This window comes from Heterodontus francisci, chromosome 34, assembly GCF_036365525.1.
Source record: "Heterodontus francisci isolate sHetFra1 chromosome 34, sHetFra1.hap1, whole genome shotgun sequence".
In the NCBI taxonomy this organism is placed as follows: Eukaryota; Metazoa; Chordata; class Chondrichthyes; order Heterodontiformes; family Heterodontidae; genus Heterodontus; species Heterodontus francisci.
This window is the reverse complement of record NC_090404.1, coordinates 18633080-18651792: the sequence shown is the minus strand read 5'-3', so window position 1 is coordinate 18651792 and position 18713 is coordinate 18633080. Positions and strand designations below refer to the sequence as shown.

The following is an 18713-nucleotide window of genomic DNA, read 5'->3' as shown; positions in this document are numbered from 1 at the left end:
TAAAAAAGCAGAGTATTACTTAAACAACTCCGCCCCCCCCCCCCCCCACCCCCACCCTCCTGGCTGACTGTTCCTCGCTTCACGCCATGCTGCTCTCTGGCCGCCCCCTCCTCCAGCTGCTCGGTCTCGGCCGCGCTGCTTCCCTCCGCTTGGCCACTCCCTCCTACATCGCCCCGTCACCCCTTGCTTCTTCGGGTGGTGCGTGGAAGCTGATGAAACATGGGAACGAGTCAGCAAACACAGCCTTTTTTTTTTGAAAAAGGCTTGAATTTCTCTAGTGACTTTCATGAACACAACATCTCAAAGTGTTTAACAGCCAATGAAATAGTTTTCAAGCGTAATCATTATAACATCAGAATCGCACTTAGGAAAATTCATGATAATCAGGCAGAGTCAACATGGTTTTGTGAAAGGGAAATCATGTTTAATCAATTTATTGTGCTGTGGATAAAGGGGAACCGGTGGATGTACTGTACCTAGATTTACAGAAAGCATTTGATAAGGTGCCACATCAAAGGTTATTGCAGACAATAAAAGCCCATGGTGTAGGGTAACATTTTGGCATGGATAGAAGATTGGCTAGCTAACAGGAAACAGAGAGTAGGCATAACTGTGGGAAAATGTGAAATTGTCCCTTCTGGCAGGAAGAATAAAAAAGAAGCATATTATCTAAATGGTGAGAAATTGCAGAGCTCTGAGATGCAGAGGGATCTGGGTGTCCCAGTGCATGAAGCACAAAAGGTTAGTATGCAGGTACAGCATGTAATTAGGAAAGCTAATAGAATGTTATAGTTTATCACGAGGGGAATTGAATACAAAAGTAGGGAGGTTATGCTTCAGCTATACAGGGCATTGGTGAGACCACATCTGGGGTACTGCGTACAGTACTGGTCTCCTTATTTAAGGAAGGATGTAAATGCGTTGGAAGCAGTTCAGAGAAGGTTTACTGGACTGATATCTGGTTTGTAAGGGAAGGTTGGACAGGCTAGGCTTGTATCTGCTGGAGTTTAGAAGAGTAAGAGGCAACTTGATTGAAACATGCAAGATTCTGAAGGCTTTTGACAGGATGGATGTAGGAAGGATGTTTCCTCTTGTGGGAGAATCAAGAACGGTTTAAAAATAAGGGGTCGCCCATTTAAGACGGAGATGAGGAGAATTTTTTCTCTCAAGGGTCGTGAGTCTTTGGAATTCTCTTCCTCAAAAGGCAGTGGAAGCAGAGTGTTTGAATATTTATAAGGCAGAGGTAGATAGATTCTTGATAAGCAAGGGGGTGAAAGGTTATCGGGGGTAGGTGGGAATGTGGAGTTGAGGTTAAAATTAGATCAGCCATGATCTTGTTCGATGGCGGAGCAGGCTCGAGGGGCCGAGTGGCCTATTCCTGCTCCTAATTCGTATGTTCATAAATGGGGAGACTGTCACAGAAAGAGAAAGAGAGAGAGTGTGCGGGACAGAGTGAATTGCAAAACTTGAGATGCCTCAAAGGGCTGAATGGCCTCCTCTCACAATCCCAGGACCTTCTATTCCTGATAGTTATTGAGCAAGGGTATTCAGGGTGGTGTAGACCAGACAATAACCTCCCCTTCAGAGATACATGATCCCACCTGTGAGGTCATGGTGCATCCAGGGGAACGATGGGTGGACACAGTATGTGTTGGTATTTTGATAATTTTAACCTCAAGAAACAATCCACCCCCAGGAGTGAAATGAGGCCCTTCAATTAAACATGGAATTTAATTTGGAGCAAATCAGATCTGGGATTGTCTTTCTCACACATGGATGTCGAGATGGCCCATGTTATCGGGGTTGGTGGAACTGGACAGGGCCTGACCCAGCAGTGACAGGACAGGACAGACCCACTGGGAGGTGAGAGAAAGCTGAATTAAACTCAAATGTATCATTTTCATTATTTAATTAATTTTACAATGAGACTCAGTGGATATTTCCTGTCGGGTTACCTTTCAGCTGAAGGGAGGATAAAAGTTTTCACATCACCAATCACATCAATGTTCACTATATCGAACAGCCCTGGTAAACTTTCCTGCAAGTCTCTTTAACAGGACACTGATGAACTTTACATTCAGAAATGTAAATGTACAAGGAGTTTATAGTATAGTTTATGTGGGGTGGTGTCTGTGATTCCTAACCCATTTGAAAAGGGGTCCTTCAACCAAAAACCTTTGACAACCACTGCTGTCGATTTGATGTGACTCTATGTACTCACTGTAATTCGATGTGACTCTATGTTACTATGTCTCTGACTCCTGACGTAGCTGGAAAAGCTTTCACTATCTATACAATGGTGCACCATCTTTTTTAAAGATCTCTCAGCTTCTCTAATGGCTGCTTTTGTCTCCCTCAATTGTGGGTGATATTTGTCCCTATTCTCCTGGAAACTGAATTCATCTTGTTCCAAACTGTGTTCAGTGTAAGACAGTTCGGGGAGTCAGGCATCAATCGCCCCTAGACCTACACTGACAGGTAAAACCCCAGACGGTCCCTTATTAAAGATTCTTGTGGTTCCTCACCATGTATCTGTCAGGATACTGAAACCCAGCTTTCTTACAGTCCACTCCTGGAGGCCCCACTCCCTGAACCTACAACCTTCAGCAGGGTCAGTGATGGAGTTCCACAGCAGGAATGATCCCAGAGTAACTGTCAGGATCGCATCCCCCTGGATATTCAGGGTCATATATTTTTAGTTATCCTGGTGTCTAACATACACACATAAATAAAACAGGGAATTCCTGGAAACACACTGCAGGTCCTCATTTATCTGGAGATCAAGTGTCTGTTGTATAATTGTACCAGCAGTTAACAGGCTCCTGTGAACTCCTCCATCTGCTATTTTAATGCAGACTTTAACCAATTTATTTTAAACAACTATTTTAACTGAGTTAACACCTGCCTTAAAATGGTAGACTCTCGATTGTCACACAAATACATTAAAGTTTTGTAGAATAATTACCAATCATTTTCAGACTGGAAATTTAAACCTGCTGTTTCACTTTCAGTCAGGAACAGATCACAGTTTTACACCAATCTCTGAATTAATAGCACATTTCCAGCATTCACTGTTGTTCTTCCTGACTCTAAACACAGTTGTAAAGGAGCCTTCTGTTCCGTGCCCAGGAAGAGAGCGGCTGGGACACATTTCTTACAGGCCTCAGGATTAACCCACACGGGGACTTTGCTGTCAGTGAAAAGAGATGAGAAAGACCAAAGTGCCGTTTGTCCCTCTCAGTGTGATCCTGAAGGACTGTGTTCAGGCTGAAGTTCTGCCCCCCAGATTGTCCTTTCTGAGCTCCAGCCAGGTGATACTAAACACTCAGGTGGGAAAGACAAAAATCTACAACAGTATGTTTAAAACAAAGCTGATTTATTTAAAATAAAAACAAGAAATGCTGGAAATACTCAGCAGGTCTGGCAGCATCTGTGGAGAGAGAAGCAGAGTTAACGCTTCAGGTCAGTGACCCTTCTTCAGAACTGGCAAATATTAGAATTGTGAAAGGTTATAAGTCAGTAAAGCAGGGGTGGGGCAAGAGATAACAAAGGAGAAGATGTCGATAGGACAAGGTCACAGAATAGCTGACCAGTAGGTCATGGAGCAAAGGCAAACAATATGTTAATGGTGTGTTGAAAGACAAAGCATTAGTACAGATAGGGTGTTAACAGACTGAAAATTGAACAGCCACAAGTACAAACATGAAAAAAAAAACAGTGGGTAAGCAAACTGTTTTATTTTATTTCGTCTTAGTTTGTTCAAACACAAAAAAAAAACATTAAAAGAAGGAAAAAGAAAAATATCACTAAAAATGAAAGTAAAATGGGGGGCACGTCATGCTCTGAAATGATTGAACTCAATGTTCAGTCTGGCAGGCTGTAGTGTGCCTAATCGGTAAATGAGATGCTGTTCCTTGAGCTTGCGTTGATGTTCACTGGAACACTGCAGCAATCCCAGGACAGAGATGAGAGCAGGGGGGGAAGTGTTGGAATGGCCAGCAACTGGAAGCTCGGGGTCCTGCTTGTGGACTGAGAGGAGGTGTTCCACAAAGCGGTCACCCAGTCTGCGCTTGGTCTCCCCAATGTAGAGGAGACCACACTGTGAGCAGCGAATACAGTATACTACATTGAAAGAAGTACAAGTAAATCGCTGCTTCACCTGAAAGGAGTGTTTGGGGCCTGGGATAGTGAGGAGAGAGGAGGTAAATGGGCAGGTATTACACCTCCTGCGATTGCAGGGGAAGGTGCCGTGGGAAGGGGATGACGTGTTGGGGGTAATGGAGGAGTGGACCAGGGTGTCACGGAGGGAACGATCCCTTCAGAATGCTGACAGGGGAAAGGAGGGGAAGATGCGTTTGGTAGTGGCATCACGCTGGAGGTGCCGGAAATGGCGGAGGATGATCCTTTGGATGTGGAGGCTGATGGGGTGGAAAGTGAGGACAAGGGGAACCCTGTCACGGTTCTGGGAGGGAGGGGAAGGGGTGAGGGTAGAGGTGCGGGAAATAGGGCGGACACGGTTGAGGGCCCTGTCAACCACAGTGGGGGGGAATCCTCGGTTGAGGAAAAAGGAGGTCATACCAGAAGCACCGTCATGGAACATTTAACCAGAATATTAAACTCCAGCCATGTTATAGGGATTATTCACATCAGCAGAAACAAACCCCAACTTTCAGAATAGAAACATAGAAAAGTTACGGTACAGCAGGAGGCCATTCAGCCCATCATGTCGGCACTGACCATTAAGAGTTAACCAGCCTAATCCCAATTCCCAGTTTACGGTCTGTAGCCTCGTAGGTTACGGATCCTCAATTTCATCTCCAAGTACTTTTTAAATGTGATGAGGATTGCTGCCTCGATCACCCTTTCAGGCAATGAGTTCCAGACACCAAACCCCCAACCCTCTGGGTGAAAAGATTTCTCAACTGTCTTCCAATCCTTCTGCCAATTACTGTAAATTTATGTCCCCTGGTTATTGACCTCTCTGATAATGGAAACAGTTCCTTCCTATCCACTCTATCTCAGCCCCTCACAGTTTTATACATCTCAGCCTTCTCTGTTCCAAAGAAAACAACCCTAGCCTAACCAATCTTTCCTCACAGCTAAAATTCTCCAATCCTGACAACATCCTTGTAAATCTCCTCTGTACCTTCTCTAATGCAGTCACATTCTTCCTGTAATGCGGTGACCAGAACTGCACACAGTACTCCAGTTGTGGCCTAACCAGTGTTTTATACAGTTCCAGTACAACCTCCCAGCTCTTATATCCTATGCCTCAGCCAATAAAAACAAACATCAAGTCTGCCTTCTGAACCACCTGATCTACCTGTCCAGTCACCTTCAGGAATTCACTCCAAGGTCCCTCTGTTTCTCTACACTTCTCAGTATCCTACCATCTATTGTGGATTCCTTTGCCTTTTTCACCCTCCCCAAATGTATTACCTCACACTTCTCCGGATTGAATTCCATTTGTCATTTCACAGGATCATAGAATTGTTACAGTGCAGAAGGAGGCCATTCGGCCCATCGTATCTGCACCAGATCTTTGAAATAGCAATTCATCTAGTGTCATTGCCCTGCCTTCTACCCCTAACCCTTCACATTCTTCCTTTTCATATAACAGTCTAATTCCCTTTTGAATGCTTCAATTGAACCTGCCTTCACCCCACTTTGAGGCAGTGCATTCCAGACCTTAACCACTCGGTGCGTGAAAAAGTTTTTCCCTCATGTCACTTTTGCTTCTCTTCCCAAATATTTTAAATCTGTGCCCTCTCGTTCTCGATCCTTTCACCAGTGGGAACAGTTTCTCTCCATCTACTCTGTCCAGACCCATCATGATTTTGAATACCTCCATCAAATCACCTCTCAGCCTTCTCTTCTCCAAGGAAAGCAGTCCCAATTCTCCAAACTATTTTCACAACTGAAGTTCCTCGTTCTTGGAACCATTCTCGTGAATCTTTTCCTCTCCGATGCCTTCACATCTTTCCTCAAGTGCGGTGCCCAGAACTGGATGCAATACTCCAGCTGAGGTTGAACTAGTGTCTTATACAAGTTCAACATAACTTCCTTGCTCTTGTACTCTGTGCCCTTATTAATAAAGCCCAGGATACTGTATGCTTTATTAACTGCTCTCTCAACCTGTCCTGCCACCTTCAATGACTTATGCACATATACACCCAGGTCCCTCTGCTCCTGCACCCCCTTTAGAATTGTACCCTTTATTCTGTATTATCTCTCCATGTTCTTCCTACCAAAATGAATCACTGCATTGAACTTCATCTGCCACCTGTCTGCCCATTCCACCAACTTGTCTATGTCCTTTTGAGTTCTGCACTATCATTCTCAGTTCACAATGCTTCAAAGTTTTGTATCATCTGCAAACTTTGAAATTGTGCCATTACACCAAGGCCCAAGTCACTGATATATATCAGGACAAGCAAGGATCCCAGCACTGACCCCTGGGGAACTCCAGTACAAACCTTCCTCCAGCATCCCCCCCAACAAATCTATTAACCACTACTCTTTGTTTCCTGTCACTCAGCCAATTTTGTATCCATGTCTGTCCCTTTTATTCCATGAGCTATAACTTTGCTCACAAGTCTGTGGTGTGGCACTGTATCAAATGCGTTTTGAAAGTCTATGTACACCACATAGACACAGTGGTGCAGTGGTTAGCACTGCAGCCTCACAGCTCCAGCGACCCGGGTTCAATTCTGGGTCCTGCCTGTGTGGAGTTTGCAAGTTCTCCCTGTGTCTGCGTGGGTTTCCTCCGGGTGCTCGGGTTTCCTCCCACATGCCAAAGACTTGCAGGTTGATAGGTAAATTGGCCATTGTAAATTGCCCCTAGTATAGGTAGGTGGTAGGGAACTGTGGGGATGTGGTAGGAATATGGAATTAGTGTAGGATTAGTATAAATGGGTGGTTGACAGTCGGCACAGACTCGGTGGGCCGAAGGGCCTGTTTCAGTGCTGTATATCTAAATCTAAAAATCTACATTAACAGCATTGCCCTAATCAGCCCTCTCTGTTACCTCCTCAAAAAGCTCCAGAAGGTTAAACATGATTTTTCCCTCAAGAAATCCATGCTGTCTTTCTTTAATTAACCCTGCTGCCTACCTGACCAGTCCATTGATATCTTCCTGCACTCGACAGCTTTCTACCTCATTGTCAACCTCACGGCCACTTTTTCTCTGATCTGCAAACTTCTTAATTCTACACCCTACTTTGATGTATATGACAATAGGAAAAGGGACTTGGTACTGGGTCCTGTGTAACCCCACTGGAAACAGGCTTCCAGTCATGATTCAGTTCTGGATGTGATTAAAAGCAGCAACAGCAGAATCCAACCCCTGCAGTTATATGTGAACTCGCTGGTGTCTCAGCAGGTGGGATAACCGAATGAATTCCTTTCCACACTCGGAGCAGGTTAATGGCCTCTCCCCAGTGTGAGTGCGTTGGTGTATCTGCAGATCACGTTTCCTTTTAAAGCTCTTCTCACAGTCAGAACATTTAAATGGCGTCTCTCCTGTGTGAACTCGCTGGTGTGACAGCAGGGTGAATGAGTCAGTGAATCTCTTCTCACACTCTGAGCAGGTGAACGGCCTTTCCCCAGTGTGAACTCGCTGGTGTTTCAGCAGGGTGGATGACTGAGTGAATCCCTTCCCACACTCAGAGCAGGTGAACGGCCTCTCCCCGGTGTGAACTCGTTGGTGTTTCAGCAGGTTGGATGAGTCAGTGAATCCCTTCTCACACTCAGAGCAGGTGAACGGCCTCTCCCCAGTGTGAACTCGCTGGTGTGTCAGCAGGCTGGATGAAGTAGTGAATCCCTGCCCACACTCAGAACAGGTGAACGGCCTCTCCCCAGAATGAACTCGTTTGTGCCTCAACAGGTTGGATGAGTCATTGAATCTCTTCTCACACTCAGAGCAGGTGAATGGCCTCGCCCCAGTGTGAGTGCGTTGGTGTGTCTGTAGAGCACTTTTCCTTTTAAAGTTCTTCTCACAGTCAGAACATTTAAATGGTCTCTCCCCATTGTGACCTCGCTGATGTCTCAGCAGGTCGCATGACTGAGTGAATCCCTTCCCACACATGGAGCAGGTGAATGGCCTCTCCCCGGTGTGACTGCGTCGATGAGTTTCCAGCCGGGATGGGCGATTGAATACCTTCCCACAGTCCCCACATTTCCACGGTTTCTCTGTGGTGCAGGTGTCCTTGTGTCTCTCCAGGTTGGGTGATCAGTTGAAGCCTCATCTACACTTAGAACACCTCAATGGTTTCTCCCCGCTGTCAATGGTGTGATGTTTTTTCAGACTCTCTAACTAGTTCAAGCTCTTTCCACAGTCAGTGCACTGGAACACTCTCACTCGGGTATGTGGGTCTCAGTTTGTTTCCAGTCAAACTGATGTTTGAAATGTTCGCACAGTCAGAATAGACAAAAATTTCTCCTTCCACATTCAAAAGCCGATGATATTGAAGTTCTGATGAATCGAGTGACTGTCAGATCTTGACATTACCTTCAGCGTGATATTCCCATCTGCAAATTCTCCCATCCTTATACCCTGTAAAAAGGAGTTTACAAAAGCCATCAAGGTCAGCCGGGATAGAAATTCACAACATTCTCCCCTTCTGCCTCCTGATCCAGGATGGTCATGCATGCGCCCTGTTGCACATTCCCCTCCAATCTACCGCCCTTGACAATCTCGCATTGGAATTTTTGGGGGAGGAGGAAAGGAACTTTATACATCTGCAACTCCAGACATGCAACATCCACAAGATAAAAGGACTCAGAAAGCAGTGCATTGGAACACCACCGCCTCCAAGTTTCCCTAAATGACAGACTATCCTGAGTTGGACATACATCACTGTTCCTTCATCATCACGAGGTGAAAATCCTCCAACACCTTCCCTAACGCCATTGTGGAAGCACCTTCACCTCAGGGACTGCAGCGGTTCAAGAAGGGCCCACCATCACCTTATCAAGGGGCAACTGGGGATTGGCAATATATGCTGGTCTGGCTAGTGACACCCATATCCCAAGAATGAATTTTAAAAATCTGTATATGTAAAATGGATTAAAAGCCTCTATAGAAATACTTGTTATTAAAACAATACTCTTTTACATTGTACTGAGACTGTCTGCTCAGCAACCTCATCTCTCCTGGAATCTGCCTCTCTTGACATGGAAGAGGTTGGGCCTGACTGGTATTCGAGTTCAACCCAGCAGCTTCTCCTCCATCTCCACTCCTGCTCCAACTGATGCAACAAAAAAGACCTACAGAGGAGCTCAAGGACCGACTTCCACATCCAAATCCTACCCCGATACAAATCAGTTCTCAATTGCTCCGTCAATTGAAGTCAGGGACCAACTTGCACATCCAACACCGCGCTCTGTGTTCCTCTGCTCAGCTCCAACCACTGTACGGCACCGCGCATGCTCCGAAAACTTTTCGGCAGTGCGCCTGCGCATTCGGAAAACTTGAAGCTCCCGCCAGCCACCTCTGACCTGACAGCTCACAATGGCCGAGTGATTGACGGCGGTTCCCGACCAATAGCAAGAGGGGGCGGGACTGGAACTCCGTGGCGCAAGTCCTGCCCCTCACACGCTCCGATTGCTTGGAGGACCTCAGCCCGCACGCTCCTCCAGTCCCGCCCCCGCTCTTCCTATTGGTCCCGAGCTGCCGTCAATCAGCCGGGAGGGCGGTGCGAGCCGAGCATGCGCGGCAGGCAGGGTCTGAGGCAGAGAGCGCGGTTCCAGCAGGTGAGAGGGAGGCGGGTTAATAAAGCCCGGGGAGGAGCAATGGAGACTGCTCAGGGAGCGTCTCTAAATGGAGGAGAAATGGAGACTGGTCAGGGAGAGTCTCTAAATGGAGGAGAAATGGAGACTGCTCAGGGAGCGTCTCTAAATGGAGGAGAAATGGAGACTGGTCAGGGAGAGTCTCTAAATGGAGGAGAAATGGAGACTGCTCAGGGAGCGTCTCTAAATGGAGGAGAAATGGGGACTGGGCAGTGAGCGTGTCGAAATGGGGCCTGATCAGGGAGCGTCTGTAAATGGAGGAGAAATGGGGACTGCTCAGGGAGCGTCTCTAAATGGAGGAGAAATGGGGACTGCTCAGGGAGCGTCTCTAAATGGAGGAGAAATGGAGACTGCTCAGGGAGCGTCTCTAAATGGAGGAGAAATGGAGACTGGTCAGGGAGAGTCTCTAAATGGAGGAGAAATGGAGACTGCTCAGGGAGCGTCTCTAAATGGAGGAGAAATGGGGACTGGGCAGTGAGCGTGTCGAAATGGGGCCTGATCAGGGAGCGTCTGTAAATGGAGGAGAAATGGGGGCTGCTCAGGGAGCGTCTTTAAATGGAGGAGAAATGGAGACTGGTCAGGGAGCGTCTCTAAATGGAGACTGGGCAGGGAGCGTCTGTAAATGGAGGAGTTATTGGGATTGGTCAGGGCGTGTCTCTAAATGGAGGAGAAATGGAGGCTGGTCAGGCAGTGTCTGTAAATTGAGAAATAGAGAGTGGGCAGGGAGCGTTTAAATGGAGCAGAAATAGCAACTGGTCAGGGAGCGTCTGTGAATGGAGAAATGGAGAGTTGGCAGCATGCGTTTGTAAATGGAAGAGAAGTAGGGACTGGGTTGGGAGCATCTGTAAATGGAGGAGAAATGGGAACTGGTCAGGGAGCATCTATCAGTGGAGAAGAAATGGCAAACTGGGTTGGCGGGAAGCTTGAGAAACACACAGTGTAGGACGTAAACCCATTTAATATCCAGTTTCCCCTTTTGCAGCTGTGGGGTTTACTCCAGATAACAGACCCCAGATTAATGGCTGACAGCTTTCCAGCTGTTTTGGAGGAACTGAGGATCAACAAACAGTAACATCAAAACTGAGAACCTTAATGGAAACATAGCTCAGTTATCAAGACATGCCTTGGCTGTGTCATACCTGGGCAGGGCTAACTCAAGGTGCAGGAAGCTTCAAGCTGCGAGCTTGAGCTGTAGACTGGGAAGAGTGGGGGATTTGACTGACAGGCCTGGGGAGGGGGATATCAGGCTAGGCACACACACTGCTCCCTCTTTTCCTCCTGGGATGTTTTACTGAAGTGGTGTTGCTGAGTGTTTCTAAACTCTGTCTCCCTATCGGTAATGTCGGTGGATTGTAGATTGCTGTAAGTGTTAGGCTATATTGCCTCTCCTCAGAGCAATATATAGCAGGATGCATGTACAGCCATCCAGCCAGGGAGCAGGAGGAAAGAATGTTAAAAATTTCTATCCTGAACTGACTGATGGCTTTTATAAACTCCTTTTACAGGGGCTTGGAAGGGGAGGATTTCCACACTGCAAATTCAAACCAAGAGAAATGTCTGTCTCTTCTGAATTTCTATCCTGGACTGAGTTAGGGCGCTTGAGAGTTACAAGCTAGCCAGGAAGGATCTAAAGGGAGAGCTAAGAAGAGCAAGGAGAGGACACGAGAAGTCATTGGCAGATAGGATCAGGGAAAACCCTAAGGCTTTCTATAGGAATATCTGGAATAAAAGAATGACTAGAGTTAGATTAGGGCCAATCAAGGATAGTAGTGGGAAGTTGTGTGTAGAATCAGAGGAGATAGGGGAAGCGTTAAATGAATATTTTGCGTCAGTATTTACAGTAGAGAAAGAAAATGTTGTCGAGGAGAATACTGAGATTCAGGCTACTAGGCTAGATGGGATTGAGGTTCACAAGGAGGAGGTGTTTTCAATTTTGGAAAGTGTGAAAATAGATAAGTCCCCTGGGCCAGATGGGATTTATCCTAGGATTCTCTGGGAAGCTAGGGAGGAGATTGCAGAGCCTTTGTCCTTGATCTTTATGTCGTCATTGTCGACAGGAATAGTGCCGGAAGACTGGAGGATAGCAAATGTTGTCCCCTTGTTCAAGAAGGGGAGTAGAGACAGCCCTGGTAGTTATAGACCTGTGAGCCTTACTTCGGTTGTGGGTAAAATGTTGGAAAAGGTTATAAGAGACAGGATTTATAATCATCTTGAAAAGAATAAGTTCATTAGCGATAGTCAGCACGGTTTTGTGACGGGTAGGTCGTGCCTCACAAACCTTATTGAGTTTTTCGAGAAGGTGACCAAACAGGTGGATGAGGGTAAAGCAGTGGATGTGGTGTATATGGATTTCAGTAAGGCGTTTGATAAGGTTCCCCACGGTAGGCTATTGCAGAAAATACGGAAGTATGGGGTTGAAGGTGATTTAGAGCTTTGGATCAGAAATTGCCTAGCTGAAAGAAGACAGAGGGTGGTGGTTGATGGCAAATGTTCATCCTGGAGTTTAGTTACTAGTGGTGTACCGCAAGGATCTGTTTTGGGGCCACTGCTGTTTGCCATTTTTATAAATGACCTGGAAGAGGGTGTAGAAGGGTGGGTTAGTAAATTTGCGGATGACACTAAGGTCGGTGGAGTTGTGGATAGTGCCGAAGGATGTTGTAGGGTACAGAGGGACATAGATAGGCCGCAGAGCTGGGCTGAGAGATGGCAAATGGAGTTTAATGCGGAGAAGTGTGAGGTGATTCACTTTGGAAGGAGAAACAGGAATGCAGAGTACTGGGCTAATGGGAAGATTCTTGGTAGTGTAGATGAACAGAGAGATCTTGGTGTCCAGGTACATAAATCCCTGAAGGTTGCTACCCAGGTTAATAGGGCTGTTAAGAAGGCATATGGTGTGTTAGCTTTTATTAGTAGGGGGATCGTGTTTCGGAGCCACGAGGTCATGCTGCAGCTGTACAAAACTCTGGTGCGGCCGCACCTGGAGTATTGCGTGCAGTTCTGGTCACCGCATTATAGGAAGGATGTGGAAGCTTTGGAAAGGGTGCAGAGGAGATTTACTAGGATGTTGCCTGGTATGGAGGAAAGGTCTTACGAAGAAAGGCTGAGGGACTTGAGGTTGTTTTCGTTGGAGAGAAGGAGGAGGAGAGGTGACTTAATAGAGACATATAAGATAATCAGAGGGTTAGATAGGGTGGATAGTGAGAGTCTTTTTCCTCGGATGGTGATGGCAAACACGAGGGGACATAGCTTTAAGTTGAGGGGTGATAGATATAGGACAGATGTCAGAGGTAGTTTCTTTACTCAGAGAGTAGTAGGGGCGTGGAACGCCCTGCCTGCAGCAGTAGTAGACTCGCCAACTTTAAGGGCATTTAAGTGGTCATTGGATAGACATATGGATGAAAATGGAATAGTGTAGGTCAGATGGTTTCACAGGTCGGCGCAACATCGAGGGCCGAAGGGCCTGTACTGCACTGTAATGTTCTAAAAAGTAATGAATTTTGTAAACTCCTTTCACAGGATATTAGAAAGGAACGATTTGCAGACGGGAAACTGAAACCAAACATCACATCAAGATCGGACAGAGTCACTCGATTCATCAGGACCTGAATATCACCTGGCTTTGAATGTGGAAGGAGAAATGTTTGTCTGCTCTGTCTGTGGGAAAAGATTTCAAACATCACTGTGACGGGAAAAGCACCGAGACACACACACACCCGAGTGAGAGTGTTCCAGTGCGCGGACTGTGGAAAGAGCTTTAACCAGTTACACAGTCTGAAAAAACATCACACCATTCACAGCGGGGAGGAACCGTACACGTGTTTTGATTATGGATGAGGCATCAACTGATCATCAAACCAGGAGAGACACAAGGACACCTTCACCACAGCGAAACTATGGAAACGTGGAGACTGTGGGAAGGGATTCAATTACCCATCCCGGCTGGAAACTCATCGACGCAGTCACACTGGGGAGAGGCCCATCTCCTGCTCCATGTGTGGGAAGGGATTTACATGTTCAGCCTGTGTATAAACCAGTGAGTTCACACTGTGGAGCAACCATTTAAATGTTCTGATTGTGAGAAGAGCTTTAAAAGGTCAACAGATCTACAGACACACCAACGCACTCACACTGGAGAGAGACTGTTCACCTGCTCTGGGTGTGGGAAAGGATTCACTCAGATCTCCAACCTGTTGAAACACCAGCGAGTTCACACTGGGGAGAGACCGTTTACATGTTCTGACTGTCAAGAAGAGACTTAAAAGGAGAAGGGATCGACGGACACACGAGCGAACTCACACTGGGAAGAGGCTGTTCACCTGTTCCGTGTTTGGGAAGAGATTCGCTCATTCATCTGCCCTGAAGAGACACCAGCGAGTTCACACTGGGCAGAGGCCGTTCACCTGCTCCGTGTGTGGGAAGGGATTCACTCGGTCCTTTCACCTGCTGAGATACCAGTGATTTTACATATAACTGGAGGTGTTGGATTCTGCTGTTAATCATATCCGGAACTGAACCATGACTGGAAGCCTGTTTTCAGTGGAGTTCCACAGGGCTCAGTACCAGATCCTTTGCTTTTTGTGGTACAGTAAAAGCTTTGTTATCTGGAATGTGTCTGACCTGAGAGGTGCCGGGTAATCAAATTCCAGTTAATGAAGAGTCGTGCTACCAAGGCAACACAATAGTTTTAATTTTAATAGAAATGATTACATGCAAAGAATAAGAAAATGTACAATACAGAAATCTTGAGGCAGTAATGATACATAGAATTCTTGAACAGTAATGTATAAATTACACTAAAACACTAGATGTAGAAGGTGACGGGACAGAATCTGTACTGAGCCTATGGCAAGCCCTGGGAGCGTTCCTGAAAAGATTTGGGATATCAGTTTGCCTACTGACCTCATGTCTTTTTTACCTGAAAATGGAGTGCAAAATATGTTGCTACATAAACTCTTGTGCAGAATAACAAATCTGCCTTTCAGTAAATTTGATTCATGTATCAAATGCTGAAGCAGCATTAGCCCAAGTTATTTTCTGTTCCTCACTAAAATCTTCTTCTGCAGAGTCATATTCAGTTTCCTTAGACTTCTCAGCATTCAGGACTCTCATTATTTCCACATCACTAACAACATGTGTCACTTCAACCTCCTTGTCAACTTCAACCCAATCTTCTACATCATTTTCACTAAGCTGCTTGATTGGGTTTGTAGAAGAAACATCCCTCAGACTGTCAGGAATTTGTGATTTCTTATATTTTTATGGTGAACATTAAAGCCTTCAAATTCCTCTTCATCAGAAGACACTTCTGCAAATATAACACTGGGCCACAGTTTTCTCCAAGCCCTCCTTAATGTTTCACCTTTAACCAAATTCCATGCACAAGTCACATTGAAAATTACATCTTTAATATTATAATTTGATTGGAAGTTTTGGATCGTGCCTTCATGATTGATTAACTTTCTTAGGAAATCTCTCCTGTAAAAACATTTCATATCCAGGATGATGTCCTGGACCACTGGTTGAATCAATGAGGCAACATTTGGCAGACAGGAAGATGGTAAAAATATTACCAGACACGAACTTCGATTCATGAGGGTGAGCTCAACAATTGTTGAATAAAAGAATAGCTTTGCTATCTTCAGGTTTACTTTTGTTTCTAAAATGTTCTTTCACTGCAGGTACAAAAACATAGTGAAACTAATCATAAAAACATTTCTTTGTCTCTCCAGGAATTACTTTATGCTTTTTAATCAATGTTTTACACCTTTCAATGCTCTAGGACAATTATATATACACCCATCGCCAAAAGCTTCACTCGGTGCATTCCCGTGGCATTAGCTCATGCAAACACAGTTATTCTGTCTTTATTTTACTTAAAACCTGCAGCAGTAGATTCACTCGCACCAGCTAGGGTAGAATTAGGCAAACAGTGCCAAAACAGGCCTGCTTTATCTGTGTTGTAAATTTGTTCTATGGATAGATCATTTTTCAGCAATTAATTTGTTGAAGAAATCACAATACTTTTCTGCAGCCTCATGGTCAGCTGATTTTTGTTCACCGATTACATCCAGCCTTCTTAAGCCATGCTGCCATTTAAAGCAGGAAAGCCATCCATTGGAAAATGCACATGGTTCAGCCAATTCCATTGGCTTCTGAAAGTCTTTTGCCTTTGCAATGAGCATTGGGCCTGAGACTGGGGCATCCTCGGGAGCATTTCAACAAAAACCATTCGTACGACACACTGTAGCTGCTCTAATTTCGGTTTATGCAGAGGATTGTGTTGTTCAACTGTTTCATTAGTCTCAGAACTCGCAAAGAATTTCAACAACTGGTCTTTTTGACCCTTGATGTTGTATATGGTTGTTGAACCAACATTATATTCATTCATCAACCCATTACGATTTTCAGGTTTTTCAAGACGCCTGCAAATGTCTATTTTCTGGTGTAACATCAACACAACCCTTTTCCACTTTCCCCCTTTTCCTGTCAATGTTTTATTGGATGCCATACTGGGTGGATGGGGAGATAAAGGACGATATTGCTTAAGCACAGTGACAAGATGGACTGCCGGCAGCGCCACTAAGATGACTATCAGCAGCATCACTAACTACAGTACAGTAATGACCAGAACAGTCGGCTGCACTCGGGGAAAACTCAGCATTGGGAGAAAAGCCTTGGAAATTCCAGATAATAGATCTTTCCAGTTGGTAAAGTGCCAGATAACAAAGTTTTTTACTATATATAGCAATGCTTTAGACTTAAATGTATGGGGTGTGATTAAGATGTTTGCAGATGTGACAAAAAGTGGTCACGTTGTTGACAGAAAGAAAGCTGTAGACTGCAGGAAGATATCAATGGACTGGTCAGAGGGCAGAAATGGCAAATGGAATTCAATCCGGAGAAGTGTGAGGTAATGCATTCAGGGAGGGTGTAAAAGACAAGGGAATACACAATAAATTGTCGGATACTGAGAAGTATAAAAGAACAGAGGGACCTTGGAGTGCTTGTCCGCAAACTCATGAAGGTGGCTGGACAGGTATATGAGGTGGTTAAGAAGGCATACATGATGCTTGCTTTTATTGGCCGAGGCATAGGATGTAGAGTTGGAAGCTATAGTGGAACTGTATAAAACACTGGTTAGACCACAGCTGGAGTACTGTGTGCAGTTCTGGTCAGCCCATTACAGGATGGATGTGAGTACAGAGGATGTTGCCAGGATTGGAGAATTTTAGCTGTGCGGAAAGATTGGTTAGGCTAGGGTTGTTTTCTTTGGAACAGAGGAGGCTGAGGTTTATAAAGGGATTCACTCAGTTATCCAACCTGCTGACACACGAGCGAGTTCACGCTGGGGAGAGGCTGTTTAAATGTTCTGACTGTGAGAGGAGCTTTAAAAGGAAGAGTGATGTACAGGCACACCAATAAACTCAAACTGTGGAGAGGCCGTTCACCTGCTCAGAGTTTGGGAAGGGATTCAGTCAGTTATACAAGCTTCTGACACACCAGCGAGTTCACACAGGGGAGAGGCCATTTAAATGTTCTGACTGTGAGAGGAGTTTTAAAAGAAATGTGATCTATAGACGCACCAACACACTCACACTGGGGAGAGGCCGTTCACCTGCTCAGAGCGTGGGAAGGGTTCCGCTGACTCATCCACCCTGCTGTCTCTCCAGCGAGTTCACAATGGGGAGAGGCCATTTAAATGTTCTGACGGTGAGAAGAGCTTTAAAAAGTGATCTGCAGACACTCCAACGGACACGCACTGGGGAAAGGCCGTTTACCTGCTCAGTGTGTGGGAAGGGATTCACTCAGTCATCCCATCTGCTGAGACGCCAGTAAGTCTGGGAGTTAATTGGGGATTTCTTTTAACTTAGTTGTTTATAACAAAGGACTTAAAACATGAAATCGAGTGTAATTTCACACAGACTCAATGGGCTGAATGGCCACAACTTTTCTATGTTTCTATGATGACAGTGGCGGTTTGTTTCTGCTGATGTGAATAACCCCTATAAATTGGCTGGAGTTTAATATTCTGGATAAATGTCAAATAAATCAGCTTTGTTTTAAACACACTGCTGTAGATTTTTGTCTTTCCCACCTGAGTGTTTAGCATCACCTGGCTGGAGCTCAGAAAGGACAATCTGGGGGGAGCATCGTACAGCAGGAACAAAACTTCAGCCTGAACACAGTCCTTCAGGATCACACTGAGAGGGACAAACGACACTTTGGTATTTTTTTTTATTATTCATTCATGGGATGTGGGCGTCGCTGGCCAGGTCAGCATTTATTGCCCATCCCTAATTGTCCTTGAGAAGGTGGTGGTGAGCTGCCTTCTTGAACCGCTGCAGTCCATGTGGGGTAGGTACACCCACAGTGCTGTTAGGAAGGGAGATCCAGGATTTTGATCCAGCAACAGTGAAGGAACGGCGATATAGTTCCAAGTCAGGATGGTGTGTAATTTGGAGGGGAACTTGCAGCTGGTGGTGTTCCCATGTATTTGCTGCCCTTGTCCTTCTAGTTGGTAGAGATCGCAGGTTTGGAAGGTGCTGTCTGAGGAGCCTCGGTGCATTGCTGCAGTGCATCTTGTAGACGGTACACACTGCTGCCACTGTGCGTCGGTGGTGGAGGGAGTGAATGTTTCTCGTCTCTCTTCACTGACAGCAAAGTCCCCGTGTGGGTTCATCCTGAGGCCTGTAAGAAATGTGTCCCAGCCGCTCTCTTCCATGGTTCAGAGCTCCTGGGTACGGAACAGAAGGCTCCTTTACAACTGTGTTTAGAGTCAGGAAGAACAACGGTAAATGCTGGAAACGTGCTGTCAAATCAGACTGGGGTAAAACTCTGATCTGAATGCTGCCTGACTCCCTGAACTGTCTTACATTGAACCCAGTTTGGAACAAGATGGATTCAGTTTCCAGGAGAATAGGGAC

At 45.7% G+C, this 18713-nt stretch overlaps 1 pseudogene; it reads right to left on the bottom strand.

Annotated features, from left to right (window-relative positions):
- The window catches only part of LOC137349166 (zinc finger protein 850-like), a 79721-nt pseudogene that overhangs the window by 46668 nt on the left and 14340 nt on the right, over nucleotides 1-18713 (bottom strand).